Raw genomic sequence first — 13,618 nt, forward strand, 5'->3', positions numbered from 1 at the left:
GGTGCTTGAAATTACATAAACACAGTAGTATAGCACTTCTCTGTAAATGTAATGGTGATTAAGCTCACAGGGACTTTCACCATTTTTTTAGTCAGCAAATGACGATTGAAGTGTAAAGTGTTAAATGTCAGATAAATATTACACAAAACATACAAATGAACAGGAAGACAAGTATGCTGCTGTGCAACAGGCACACTTGACATCACGTCATATTTTGCGGTGCGTTTTGCACCGAAGCCTACAGCTACGTTTAAACTGATGCCTAAGATGATTGTTTGTGCATTAGTACTTAAGCTCACGATTGATTAAAAAGCTGTTCTGAGTGATGGGCATTGCTGAATCAATACATGCTTCTTTAAAAATTCCAAATTTAGCAGTTTTAAAATCATTATCTTACAATTTCTGTCTTTTTGCAATGCAAAAGCTGACCACTAGATGGCGGTTAACACCAACGTTTAACCTTCACCTACATCCTGTTCAAATATTCTCAATGACTTTGCATGTTTATTTATATCAGGGCTGTGTAAGAAAAAGCCACTTTTTTTTTTTTTTAAATGTAAAACCTACATAGTCTTTTCTACAGTAGCAGATATAATTATGATTTAAACAGCGGTATGTAACTGTTATTCTTTCTGTTTAGTGTCCCTGTCACAATTATTTTAGTACTGTGTAGGTATAATCAAACACACTGGACTTGCTGTTTGCACTTTTTTGTTTTTTAAGTAGTTCAGCCTTACCTTAATTTCACTTATATGTGACACTTTCTATGTAAATTGCTGTGGCAGGGTGATGCACAAAAGTGACAATGGAAATGTGGCAAAACCACCCTGTTATACCCAATTCAAAAGGCTGGTTTGGAACTATTGCATTGGTAGTGCCTGCCAGAATCATGAATTGATCCCTCGCATATTAGCTTAAAACACAATAGATAACATGGTGGGCTGCCTTCTGTGACTCTCAGCTGGTCCCTGATGAAATTATACAGGTATAAGAATAAATTCATAGACAGCAGGTGTCTGGAGGAGGATCAAACTGTAATATATGTTATCAGTGTTAAGCTGTAATTATCTCGACTCCTACAGCTCCTTACATTTCTGCTGTATATTATTTTTAGAATCAGAGCTATCAGTCAGTGTTAAAGCCAGTCTAGTGACACTGACTTAACACGAGTGATAATTATATATCCAATCAGGTAAATATCAGGGTGGTTAACATGCAGAAATAAGCTGGTCATATGCTGCTAGCAGATAAATGCCAGTGATTTGGGTAAAGAAAGGCCAAGCTGCAGTGGTTTTTCATGTTGAGGAGATTTATAGTTAAGCTTCAGCTGTGCTAGAATAGCCTTTGACCACCCTCGCGGTCAAAATGAAACTCCCTCGGAGGTCGCTGTCACAGCTGTTGCGTGACCCTGAAGCCATGCCAGAAGCCATTTTAGTATTTCAGCTGAAGTCTTGCAGTTTCTTTTCTTTCTCGCCTTTTCTTTTTTGTTGACAGGGCTGAAATGACTCAGACATGCCCCTAATGTCTTGGCCAAGATGGGTTTATTTAATTGACTGCACTGGAGATGAACCGAGCAAGATTCTTTTTTAATTACACATTGTTTTAATCATCATGTATCTGGACCCAGGACCTGCCTGGGTTGGAGACCAGCGGAAGAAAACGGATGGATGTATCTGTTAGGCAGACATGCACTTGATTTATGAGCCCCACACAAGCTTTATTAGGACTTGGGGCCAGCAAAGATAAGGACCAGAGGCGAGGGACATGTTTTTTATTTAGCCTCATGCTGTTAAAGGAAATGATTCTTGGCGCTTCATCAGTATAACTTGTGATATAATACACAGGGGCTAGAAGTTTGATATTGCATGGAAAAAGACATCCTGTACACACAAGGCTTGGTCTCTGTGCTGTTTGAGGTCTGTTTACTTCATCAAAATCATTTTTCATGTAGAAAGCTTCTTTTCTTCTTCTCAATACTGTGCAGGAGCCATCATCACTCACAGGTTTCGGCTGAGTGTTGCTCACAAAGAATAAGGGGAGATATGAAGAAAATGAAGCCATGAATAACTAATAAGGAAACGTTGCTAATACTGTGCTATGTTTATCTGCAGCACAGAGTTGCATGAAAGATTCAAAGAGGAGTCGGGCAATTAAATAGCACTTAGGTAAACAGCTTTCAATTACATTAAATTGGCTTCACTGGCGGTAATGCTTTCTTAACTTTACTATGTCCTTTTCTGGCCAATGTACAGCCTGCCATCTGATTATGTCCTGGGTCAATAACGCTACTAAGAGAGATTTTTCAAGGGTGTCAATGAGGCTTGGGCTTGACTTCCACTGTTTTCTAGCCCAGTGACTGGTTACGGCTGAGGGTTCATGCACAGCAGAGTCTGACAGGGTGAGGCAGCCATGTATGGAGGTTTGGAAAAACCTGCTGCAAGCCACCAGGGCTTTCCAGTCCTGACAGATGGCAGCGAGCTGCTCCACAGAAAAAAGCAGAAGGGTGAGGTTGAAGAGTTGGAAGCTGGTGGACATTGGCACACTCCATCTACCATTCTTATCTCAGTATCATGATTCAGCATTAATCAGAGGGGGACGCGCATTTACCACATGCCAAAGAAAGTCTGTTGACATGGTATCATTGTCACAATTGTGTGTCTCTTTGTTTCTTCACCTGTGCTGGAGGATAGTGCAGAGCAACAAAAGACCTGTGGCCCTATGTTCAGACTAGGTGTTAGGTGAACTGTAAGATGCCAGAGAACCACATGAGAATTGTATAACGCAGACTGCTGCACAGCGAAACAGCTCGCGCTGGGAGATGTGCCACTGCATTGTGCCGTATCTCCTGTCCTCTCATCCACTCCTTATCACTAAAGCACTTTCATTTTTGGAGGCAGAGAGCATGTATTTTACAATCCAGTCCCTCCACTTCCTGTAAAAGCAAACCTGTAAAGCATGATATGACGTGTAAAATCTGAAAGTAATACATCTAGTGTTTAGCAGTAATAAAACGCAAGATGGGACAACTTCCATTGGATCATCAGTTTTGACTGTGCAAGTGCATTAAAAGCACTTTATGCCTAGCATTCATCTACTCATGGAGAAAGTTTTAAGGTATTCATATTGATATTTTTTTCAGCTTATATTTTTTCAGCTGTGTTGTTATTCATTGTATACTCATTGTAAAGAAAATGCACAAAGAGATCGATAAGAAAACAACTACTCCAATGCTGTGTTCTTGTAAAACAAGAGCGGTCTTGGGTGGAGGCAACCATAATACTTTACAGGTGATCTTCATTCCTGGCTGACAATATCAATGTGTCAAGTCTGGCAGATCTCGACAGGCCAGACAATTGGAGGAGTGATGTTGGTGCAAAGTTTGAGACCAGCGACTGCTCTTTAAATGGAATCGGAGAAATCCACACATAAAGTGTTTACAGGGCGAGGGGCGATCTCGCTTGATGATTCCCGCGTGACGGAACAGAGCGCAATATCTGAAAACCTGCTTCCATTAAGGCGAGGCCAGCGGGACGTTCACCGGTGTCATTTCTCAGCTGCTTTTGTCAGGTGTGTCACGCAGGCTCCTGTTTAATTGCTGTGCATCACTTTTTGGGGACAGCTGGGTGAGGAAAGAAATCAATGTCCCTCCTGCTGCAGCCCCATGCACAACTCTGAGCGAAGCCGTATTAAGTACAATTAAAAGGTTTTTCTCTGCTAGTGCTGCTTATAGTCGTTTTTATAATTATAACAGAATAACAAAAGTGCTTCCCCCTGGGTTAGTTTTGATCAGTTATGAAGTATAACTCATTCACAGTTCTGTACAGCTGATATGTTTGATAGTAATTCGCTAACCGCATTGTGCTTTTACCCCCGTAAATGAGAAGGCTAGAGTGAGTCAAAAAAGACAGATGGACAGAATCAAAGGAAGGAGAGATGAGTTCACAGTAAACAATACTCATTCTATAATTAAGTGACCTGACGGCAATTAGAAGCATTATGTGGGGAAAATTGTTTTTGCGCTTTGACGCGCTGAACCGTGTCTTTGATCCCGCGGTCCTTCTCCACTTATCTATAACTCGCCCCCTCCTTCAACCCATTCCTCTTTATTCAGTTCAACTAGCACATCATCACCTCACTGCTGGGCTGACAGTTACTAAGGAGGTAACAATGGCTAATGCAAGAAAATGGGAATCAGCTTCGGCGCAGCCTTGGCCTTTGCGTCATCTGGGCTCTGCTCGTGGCAAGCGACATAGTCCTGGCAGCGGGGTGATTAATGTGATAGGTGGAATTTGTCTCATTATGTTGACACCGGCTAATAAATGCCTTGTAAACAGCCAGTCACAGCTGTTAATGCATCATCATAATCCAGGATTAGGAGGTGCCAGGCATGGCCAATAAATGCAATTAGGCACTGACAAAATTAATTCGCCCGTACTCTGACTTTCCCGTGCCCTGTCCATTCTCAGGGAAATTCAAGTGTGTCGTGCGATTCTTCACAGAGGATAAACGCGCTGGAAATCTCTCCCATTAAATAAAGAATATCGAACTCCATTTGTGCAAGCTGCAAAAAAAAAAAAAAAAAAAAAAAAGAATTTGTGGAATATCAACTCCGAGTAAGATTGAAATGAAAGCAAATATCTCTGCTTTTCTCCTCTAATCTGCTTGGAATCATAGAATTGCGGACGTGAGAGCCGAGTGTGGAAAGGTAGAGGAACCAGCACGTGTGAATAACTAAAAGCAACAAAAAACAAAGTGTGAAAGTGTCAGAAAGTTGAAACTCATCATGCAAATGTTGCATTTCACTCTTGCATTTCAATATCTCTCGGAAGGAAGATGAGACAGGTGACTTTTAAATGTGACTGGTCATTAGAGAGGTCACCAAGGCAGCCATTAGCTTCCTGTCACTCATCTCCGTCATGCCTCATCGCTGAAAGTTGCGATGCATTTCTTCACGTTTTCACTCACCCAGCTTATTTTTAGCACCTGGGTGCTTTGGTGCAATGTTTTTTCCAAAGATTTTAAAAGACACACCTCCCCCACCGTCCTCAGCACTGTTCAGCCCGTCTTATTACCAAAGTGATGGTCAATTGAGATGATCAATTTGCATAATGGAGCATTAAATTGGGCCCATCACAGCCACCTCTCGGCAGCTTGCTACCATGGAGGACTCACTAAAAATGGCAATTGCTCTTGAACGGGGGACATGTATCCTCCTTGCTGGAGTATCTTTGCAGGCAGAGGCATTTGGCTGGTGTATAAAAGCACCAGCCACTGAATAATGTAGGCTCTTATTCATGAGTAATCTGTTACCAGACTGAAAAGCTCTTGCTAAAGGTGAGTTCAAGAATGAGAGAGAATATTTAAGCTAAAATGTTACAGCTGAATCAAAACTCTGATTTAAATTTGGTACCTTTTTTATAGCTGCTTTGATACAGGACAAAAAGCTCTCATTAAAATTTCCTTTTACATAAATCCGGCTTAAATTCTTTTCTTTTTTTTAAAGGAACATTTTTATCAGTGTCAAAAATAGTTCCAGCCCCTGTGCCGCGTGTCCACATTAGCTTAACAACAGGCTTAATTCTGCCCAGTGACCAGTGGTCATTTCTCAGACACAGAGCAGATCGTTTTGATTAACACCCACCAAGGAAATTTAAGACCGTTATCACAGGCAGATTAGTTGAGCGTTTTAGAAGCATGTCAGCGCCTAAGGACCTGTGACAAATTGCATCCAAGGAGCTGCTCGGATCTGAGGCCGACGGATTGTGATTGATGTGTATGCTGCGTGAGTGGCAGGGAAGAATGAGATAGAGCCGTCATGGCCTCCCTCTGTACCATGTTGCCTTTGTTTGAGGGGTTTCCTCCAGGGGTTAGCACTGTGGACACAACAATGAGGCAGAAGCTCCTTGGTTTACAGGTTTTGTTAACTGGCCGTTTGTAAGTGCCCATTTGGCACGTTGAGATTTGGTAGCTGGCAGTTAAAGCAGATTTCATGAAACTGAGTGCACCACAAAAATGGACTCTGGTGTTTATGCTCTATCACACACACACACACACACACACACACACACACACACACACACACACACACACACACACACACACACACACACACACACACACACACACACACACACACACAAATTCTTTATCATTTGATACAGGAGTGTATAACACTACATTTATCACATTGGTGAGGGCATCTGGCATATAAGTGATTTACTCGTGTCATGAATACTAACCGGGAAACTTTAATTCCCATGTGCGAGTGCTACCTTTCATCCCGCCACAGGCAGCCTGCTGGACCGCTGGCAACCTATCAGCCGTCACTTGACAGGTGATTGACATTAAAGAACTGAGGGATTCAGAGGTAGTTGTGGGCAATGATCTGATGTGTTTTTATGAAGCTTTTGACGGATATTTTTGTGACATTGCTGTTGGATGAAAAAAGGCTGTGGAATGTAATTTGGCATTTTGACAAGAGGTTTTCTCAGAGGAACTGACTGAGGACAGGCTATTTACAAATATTTACAAAATAAATTGCTCTCCAAGAGGAGCTTCTTAAAAGATTTTGGGCCCTTTGATTGACCTGTTGTGACCATGACTAGAATAGTGGAGTATTTAAAAAAGTTTAAAATGATAAACCTGACTTGAGTAAGTTATAGTCAGTTATTTAGTTATGAAAGAGAGAAGTGCACAGCATGATTCTGTGTGACTCTACATGTGCATGTTCTTGCATGTGGTTGTTTGGACTGTAGGTGTGTATGCAAATGTGTTCTTCAATTCTGCCCATATGTGTCTCTGTGGGTGAGCCGGCAAGCCTGTCTGGATCTGTTTTGTCTATGTGTGTCTCTGTTTAGAGCCGTACGCAGCCTGGTTGGTGGGGGGATTAATTGGTAAGGCTCTGCATGCATGAGTGCGATCTAATTTACTTCCATCAGTTGATACACAATAGTAAAGGTCCCTAAACAGGCAGTGATGAAATACATCTGAAGGTCTTATTCCCATCCAGTTTCTAGTCTGGTTAGAGCAAGTACAACCTAGTGGCTCCACTCAAGACTGTCACTGAAGCCAGAGCCAAAAACATCCTGATATCTGACTGGAATCTAACACTTTCCTCATTTCATTTTAAATGTCAGGCCCGAAAGACAACATGGTTGAGTATTTGCTCCTCTACGCTCCAGATCCATACCATTAGCATAAATGGGGAATCAATTATTCCAGACTTGATGGAGCTGATTATGCAGGGACAATAAAGGCAGAAAGAAGGAGTCATAATTACAAGATGAACGTGTTGGTATTTCATGACTGAATCGATAAAAACCCGATAAGAACTGCAGGAAACTTGGGGAAGCTGTCTGACCCGTTTTGCACATCTTTGTGAGCACACCATCCTTGCACTGCACGGCAACATGGACGAACTCAACAGCTCCCCAGCAACTGTTCCCCCACTTCCCACTCACATGCCCTTTCTCAAGGCACAAACAAGACAGTCATCACGCGTGCACGCTACAGAAATGTTGACTCCCCAATTTACATCCGATGTCAAACTTAACCGGTGTGTCAGACTCTTCGTGCTGCTGCCCATTTGATGATAATATCCAGCCCAACTCTCTGTGGGCTGAGGAATACAATTCAAATGGCTTTATCTCCTGAGGCAGAGGTGCTGTGATGTGCCAGGCACTTAGCAGCACAGCCCACAAACCGCTAGTGCACAGAAGTAGGGCTTACCACTTCCATGTCATGCCTGTCAGAATGAGAGAGGAGGTAACGGGGAGGCAGATAGAGTGAGGAAAGGAAATATGTGTGAAAGAAAAGGGGGTGGGGAAAGGGTGCAGCTACAAGTTTTATCTGTAGTGTCACTGCTGAGTAAAAAAAAGAAAAAAGAAGAAAACCTCACCTCACAAAATTGTCTGCTGGATGCCAGGGGAAATGCCACAGAGGTGGTATTAAAAAACCACAAATGACTCCTGCTAAATGCTCACATCTTTTACACAAATGAGGAGCAGAAGCACTCTCGAAGCCATTAACCCTTTTACCAGAACCAGCCCTCATTCCTCATTTCCCATTTATGAATCCAACAGGCCACTAAGCAATTCAAGTAGAATCACACTTGTCCTTCACTTTAAGAGCCCGCTGGAGTTATGGTGGGAAAGAAACACAGGCAAGTCCGCTGAATTACTACCGAGTCATAAAAAAATCAAACGAGTTCTAAGAAGTTATGACTTGTTTACATAGCTAAAAACAGCATCCTCTTTTGAGGGTGACTTTTAAGGCTTTCTTGTAGTACCAAGGTAATAATGTTCACTGTATCGCCGCGAACAAGCAGCACGTATATGTACGGTCCAGTGTGAGCAGGAATCTGTGTGAGATCAGACACCACTTCGTCATTTCTGCACTGCCGTCCCACAGCTTCCTTTGAAGTGCCTGGCTGCAAAGAATAATGAGGATACAAGGTCATTTAGGATGCGCTGAGTACCAGCTACCAGCCCCCACACACACACACTCGCACACAGGAGAGAGAAAGTTCTCTGAAATCACTAAAGAAGATCTAGAGAAATGGTTAGAGTAAGAAGGAGAGAGTAAGACTGAAGAATTCAGGCAGAGATGTGAGTCGAGGAGGTAGTGAGAAGGAGAGCGATAGATACGGCGCTTGATATTTCAAGAGCTGTATCTATATTCAAGGTAGTTGCAGGGAGCAGGCAGAGTCAAATGAAATGTGAAGCATTGTGACTGGGTGAAAATGCTCAAAGTTCAGGAAAACATGATGATCTGACTGCTTAAGAACTGGCTATCACCGCGAAATAAAATGTGAGATGAAAAAGCACAAGCTCGGTTGTTGATGCCAGCGGGACGAATACAAAGCACCGTCTAAGAAATGCAGTACTTTATTATAAAACCGGTACCGGTTGTGCAAAAATGATGGTGGCATGCTTGTTTTCTTGATGGACATAAGAATGAATATGATCTAATGGTGTAGCGTCCAGCTGCTGGAAACCTGAGTTTCCTCCACCACTGCAGCTCCAACCCCAACATTCCTTGTAAATCATGCCACATTGCTGCCACCTTTTGAGACAGCTGGGCGCAATTGTCTCTGGCAGATGTCAAGGCATCCTGGCAAAGCAACATAAATCTGGGACAGTTGGGGTCGAGAGACAGACAGGACAGCTTCTAAACAAACACCGCCACAAGAGGACACTGTTGATGTACCAGCCTGTGGTCTTGTTTATTAATATTGATGTCCCCACCTTTTTTTTTAGAATTTCAAACTACTTGAATTTAACATAACACGTTTTAGATGAAAAGGTAAGTGGGAAAATGTTTTCATCATCATTGCTAAATTGGGTTATTAAATAGTTGAGAGGCCTCTTATTTCATACAGTGTCTGAGAGCGGATCTGTGCGTGGAATATAGCGAGGGGGCTATATGGCTAGCTATTTCACTCTCTAATAACCTCTGTTGAAATGAGAGTTTTGGGGATTGAGATAACAAACGATTATCATTCTGCGTCATTGTGATAAGCATGCAAAGAAAACTACTGAGAGACACAGGGCATTGCCAATTATGAATATGAAAACCTATTCATTGAGCCAAGCCCCATTCTTTTCAGACTGTAACAGCCTGACACAATAGATATCCTCTACTGATTCCCAAATGACTTCCTGTCACGTTGATACAGATACAGGTTTCGCTGAAGTCCATGGGTGTGGTAAATTATAAATATGGATGTCTAATCACTGAGCACAAACTATCGGTGCATTATTCTCTCGCTCCCATAAATATCCAGCCACATTCATACTCATACATGCAGCAAGCATGCCCATGAGGGGGTGTAATTATAAATGAAGGCACCTAAAAGAAAACCCAGACTGCTTTCTCGCTCTGAAAGTGTTGTGTAATATACGCACGCGCTGTCTCTCAGTATTGCAGTCAAACAGATGTCAGTATGGTGTATTTTACATGCCATTATACAAGCAATGAGCATATATTTCCATAAATATCCTATCATACTAATATAAAACGAGCTTTAGTGCACATGACTGCGATAGTTTATCAGTTTGGATGCTCAAATGCCGCGTTTCCTCCCAGCAGACCCATTTAACCCACTCTTTATGTACATGCACTCATGGGTTTATTGGAAATTCTGTGGGCAGGTGAAGTATCAGTTTATCAGCTCTTTTCTTCTTTATTTCTTGTTCATGCTCAGACACAAACAGCTTTGTGAGAGGGTTCGAAACCGCCGGGTCCTTGAACTGTTTATGAATCAGATAAAACATTTTGCTTGCTCGCTATACATAAGTGCACGCTGTTTCAGCAGTGATGTACAATAAAAGAAAACTCTTTTTCACAGTTCGTATTCCAGAGGTCCGTGCCTTTACTGTTTGTGATTCACATGCATCCCTCAGGCAGCATACACCGATCAGTCTGCGATTTAGAAATGTCACTGACCCGTTCGAGTTAAAAATGTGAAGCCAAGAAGTCCTGACCAAGCAAAAGATTCTGAGTGCAGTGGATGTCCTCATAGCTGTATTATAATACCAATTTGCTTACCACTAATCCATTAGAAACACTGTAATTTCACCAAGCTTTAATGCCAATCCTGAAATTAAATATCAGGATTCAGCTGATATCTGCTGCTGCAGCCGCCCAGCTAAAATAGGGGTGTGTTACACTCTTGCTTTCTGACCTCTGTATGTTGCTCCATATGCCTCCTATCCACTTTCCACCTGGGTTCAAGGCTTCTCCTCTCTCCATCACAGAGCAGGCTCCTATGATTGCATGCTGAATGCGTCAGTGTATATGTGTGTGTGTGTGTGTGTGTGTGTACTGGCATTACTTATGTTGTGGGGACATTTCTGTTGAGGGAAATAAAAAAAAAGACCCTCTTATAATAATAATAATAAAAAACAAATAAATTCGATTTTAAGGTGAAAAGTTTGTTTAAGGTTCGGGTAAAGGTTATGGTGATTATCAAAAAAAGTGTAAACCACTGTAATGTCCCCTGAAGTGATGGAAACACAGCTGAGTGTTTGCTGAAGTGTTTGTGTATGCACAGCTGTCAGGGCGGTGGAGCACAAATCGTGGTATATCTGGATGGGTGTTGATTTTTAAAAGCTTTTGGAAGGCCGATTCATGACAGTGATATTTTTAAGCTCAAGCTGCTGGTGCTTGTGTTATACACATTCATTTACTTGTTTCCTTTCCTTTATTAGTCTATGTGCAAGAAGAAATACACAATTAGCACAATGCCATCTGAGCTGGTTACAGCCAGAATGAAGACCTTGTGGTGTTTTGTTGAAAGAATATAACTCCTGCTTTTATTTAGACATTCCTTGGAGTCTGATAGTAATGTACATGTACATGTAATGTACTGATAGTAAAGATTCTCTGAAAGTTCACTGGGATTAGGCACAAATAGCAGAGGTGTGGACTCGAGTCACATGACTTGGACTCGAGTCAGACTCGAGTCATTAATTTTATGACTTTAGACTTGACTTGAAAAAATGTTCTAAGACTTGTGACTTGACTTGGACTTTTACACCAATGACTTGGGACTTGAATTGGACTTGAACCGGTTTACTTGAAAAGACTTGATATTTTACCCCAAATATAAAATTTAACACGCATATTATATGGAGATTGAAAATGTGACGTCATTCACGGGTAGAACCGCAAAGGATTCTGGGAACTCGTGGCAAGCGGTACTAGCGCACGCAGGCTTTCAATTAAAATCAGTCACACAGCGATAAAAAGAAACACAAAAATGTCAAGAAGCTGTTGTATTATTAACTGCAATAGCCGGTCGCATGACAGCCACGGGAAGCCGACGGGTAAAGAGATCGGTTGTTATCGGATTACGTCGTTGAAGAGAAATTGTTCGAGCCATGTTTCCGAAGTAACGAAGAGGCGACTGGATTGCAGCCATTCAAAGATCAAATATAACGTCCTAGAACACTCCAGCTCACAGGTTAGTCTGCTCCAAGCATTTACACAAAGGTCAGTCTGCTGTTGTAGTTAATGCGTCATTTTTCTTAACATAATTGGTGATATAGGTTACAAGCAAGTCTGGCGCTGAACAGAAATTGTCGCGCTATGCTCCTTTGTTTATTGTGCATAAATAGTGAATTGTCCTGACACAATATTGCGTTTCGCTTCTGTTATTATGGTACATTGACAAAAACACATACTTTTATTCACAGGATAAAACAGGTTTTTTGTATCACTAATTGCCCAGTACGATTACAGCATACAGTATTATTGTCACTGCTACATTTCTGTGATGCTACCAGAAATTATTTCTACTACTAATTAATTACCGTTGAGCTCAAAGGTCCTATTAATAAACGGTTAACGAATGTGTATTTATGACGACGATTTGTGAGACTGGTAAACTTATGATACGTACAATGGTCTTTCGTTCTACACGGTGCATTTCAAGGTCCTGCACCCATCCGTCGGTAAACTGTACCTGGGCTTGTTGCAGTGACCGGAAGTTACTAAACTTCATGAGTGTATGCACTCACTCCAAGAACCGTATAATTATAAATATGCATATAAATATGCTAGGATGAGATAGCTGACTTCATCTAACTAGCAAATGTTGTCCAGGCTACGTTGGTGATACAGTTTTTTTTAATGTGTATGATATTTTTGTCATGCGATTTTAAAGCTGGTCCTACAACCGCATCCAAGAATAACATGCAGCGTATCTCAGAAATGTCGGTGAAAATTATTCTTGGAGCTAGGTTTAATTGAGCTGCATTTTAAAGAGGTGCAATTTCACAATTTGTGTATATTTTCTAAGTTCACTATTTTGTATGTGTTGAGAAAAACACAGATTTTAAAATTACATGGTCTAATATTTACATTTAGCATAACTGCAACATTATTTTTTCGTTTGTTTTTTTTAAAGACTCGAAAGGACTTGAAATTCAAAGTTTCAGACTTGTGACTTGACTCGGACTTTTACACCAGTGACTTGAGACTCGACTCTGACTTGCCTGACATTACTTGAGACTTGACTTGAGACTTGAGGATAAAGACTTGAGACTTACTTGAGACTTGCAAAACAATGACTTGGTCCCACCTCTGACAAATAGTCTAAGTGGTGCGTCCCTGTCCACTAGTTCAAGATTCCTTGTGTCAGTGGTTCCTAAACTCCACATCTGGGGGCTCCTTAAACAAACTGGACACTTCTTCAAGCCAACCAGATCATGCTTTTCAGTTCCTGAAGGAATAAACTGAGAAGGAATAAATGTATTTATTTTTCTTGAAATATTTACAACTTTAGTCAACAATAAAGTGATGTAATTATCACAGTTAAACTTAAAAAAACAACAACAACAACTGTCAGGGTTAAAAAAATAAGCAGAATGAAACTGGAAATTTAAAAACTTTTACTGTCAACACACTGCATAAAATATGGATGCAGCATTCTGGGTATTAATCACTGGTTTGTGGAGAGCTGTTTTGAAGTATGGAGTGTAACATTGTGGCTGTTGCCTCTTCATTTTTAGCATAACTGGCTGCAGGACCGGTGAGCTTATGTTACAGACCCTTGAAAATTCACAAGAATCGGTACTTGCTCTACAGTGTTGGTATGTGTTATGTTTCTGAGCCT

This window comes from Astatotilapia calliptera, chromosome 15, assembly GCF_900246225.1.
Source record: "Astatotilapia calliptera chromosome 15, fAstCal1.2, whole genome shotgun sequence".
Taxonomy (NCBI): domain Eukaryota; kingdom Metazoa; phylum Chordata; class Actinopteri; order Cichliformes; family Cichlidae; genus Astatotilapia; species Astatotilapia calliptera.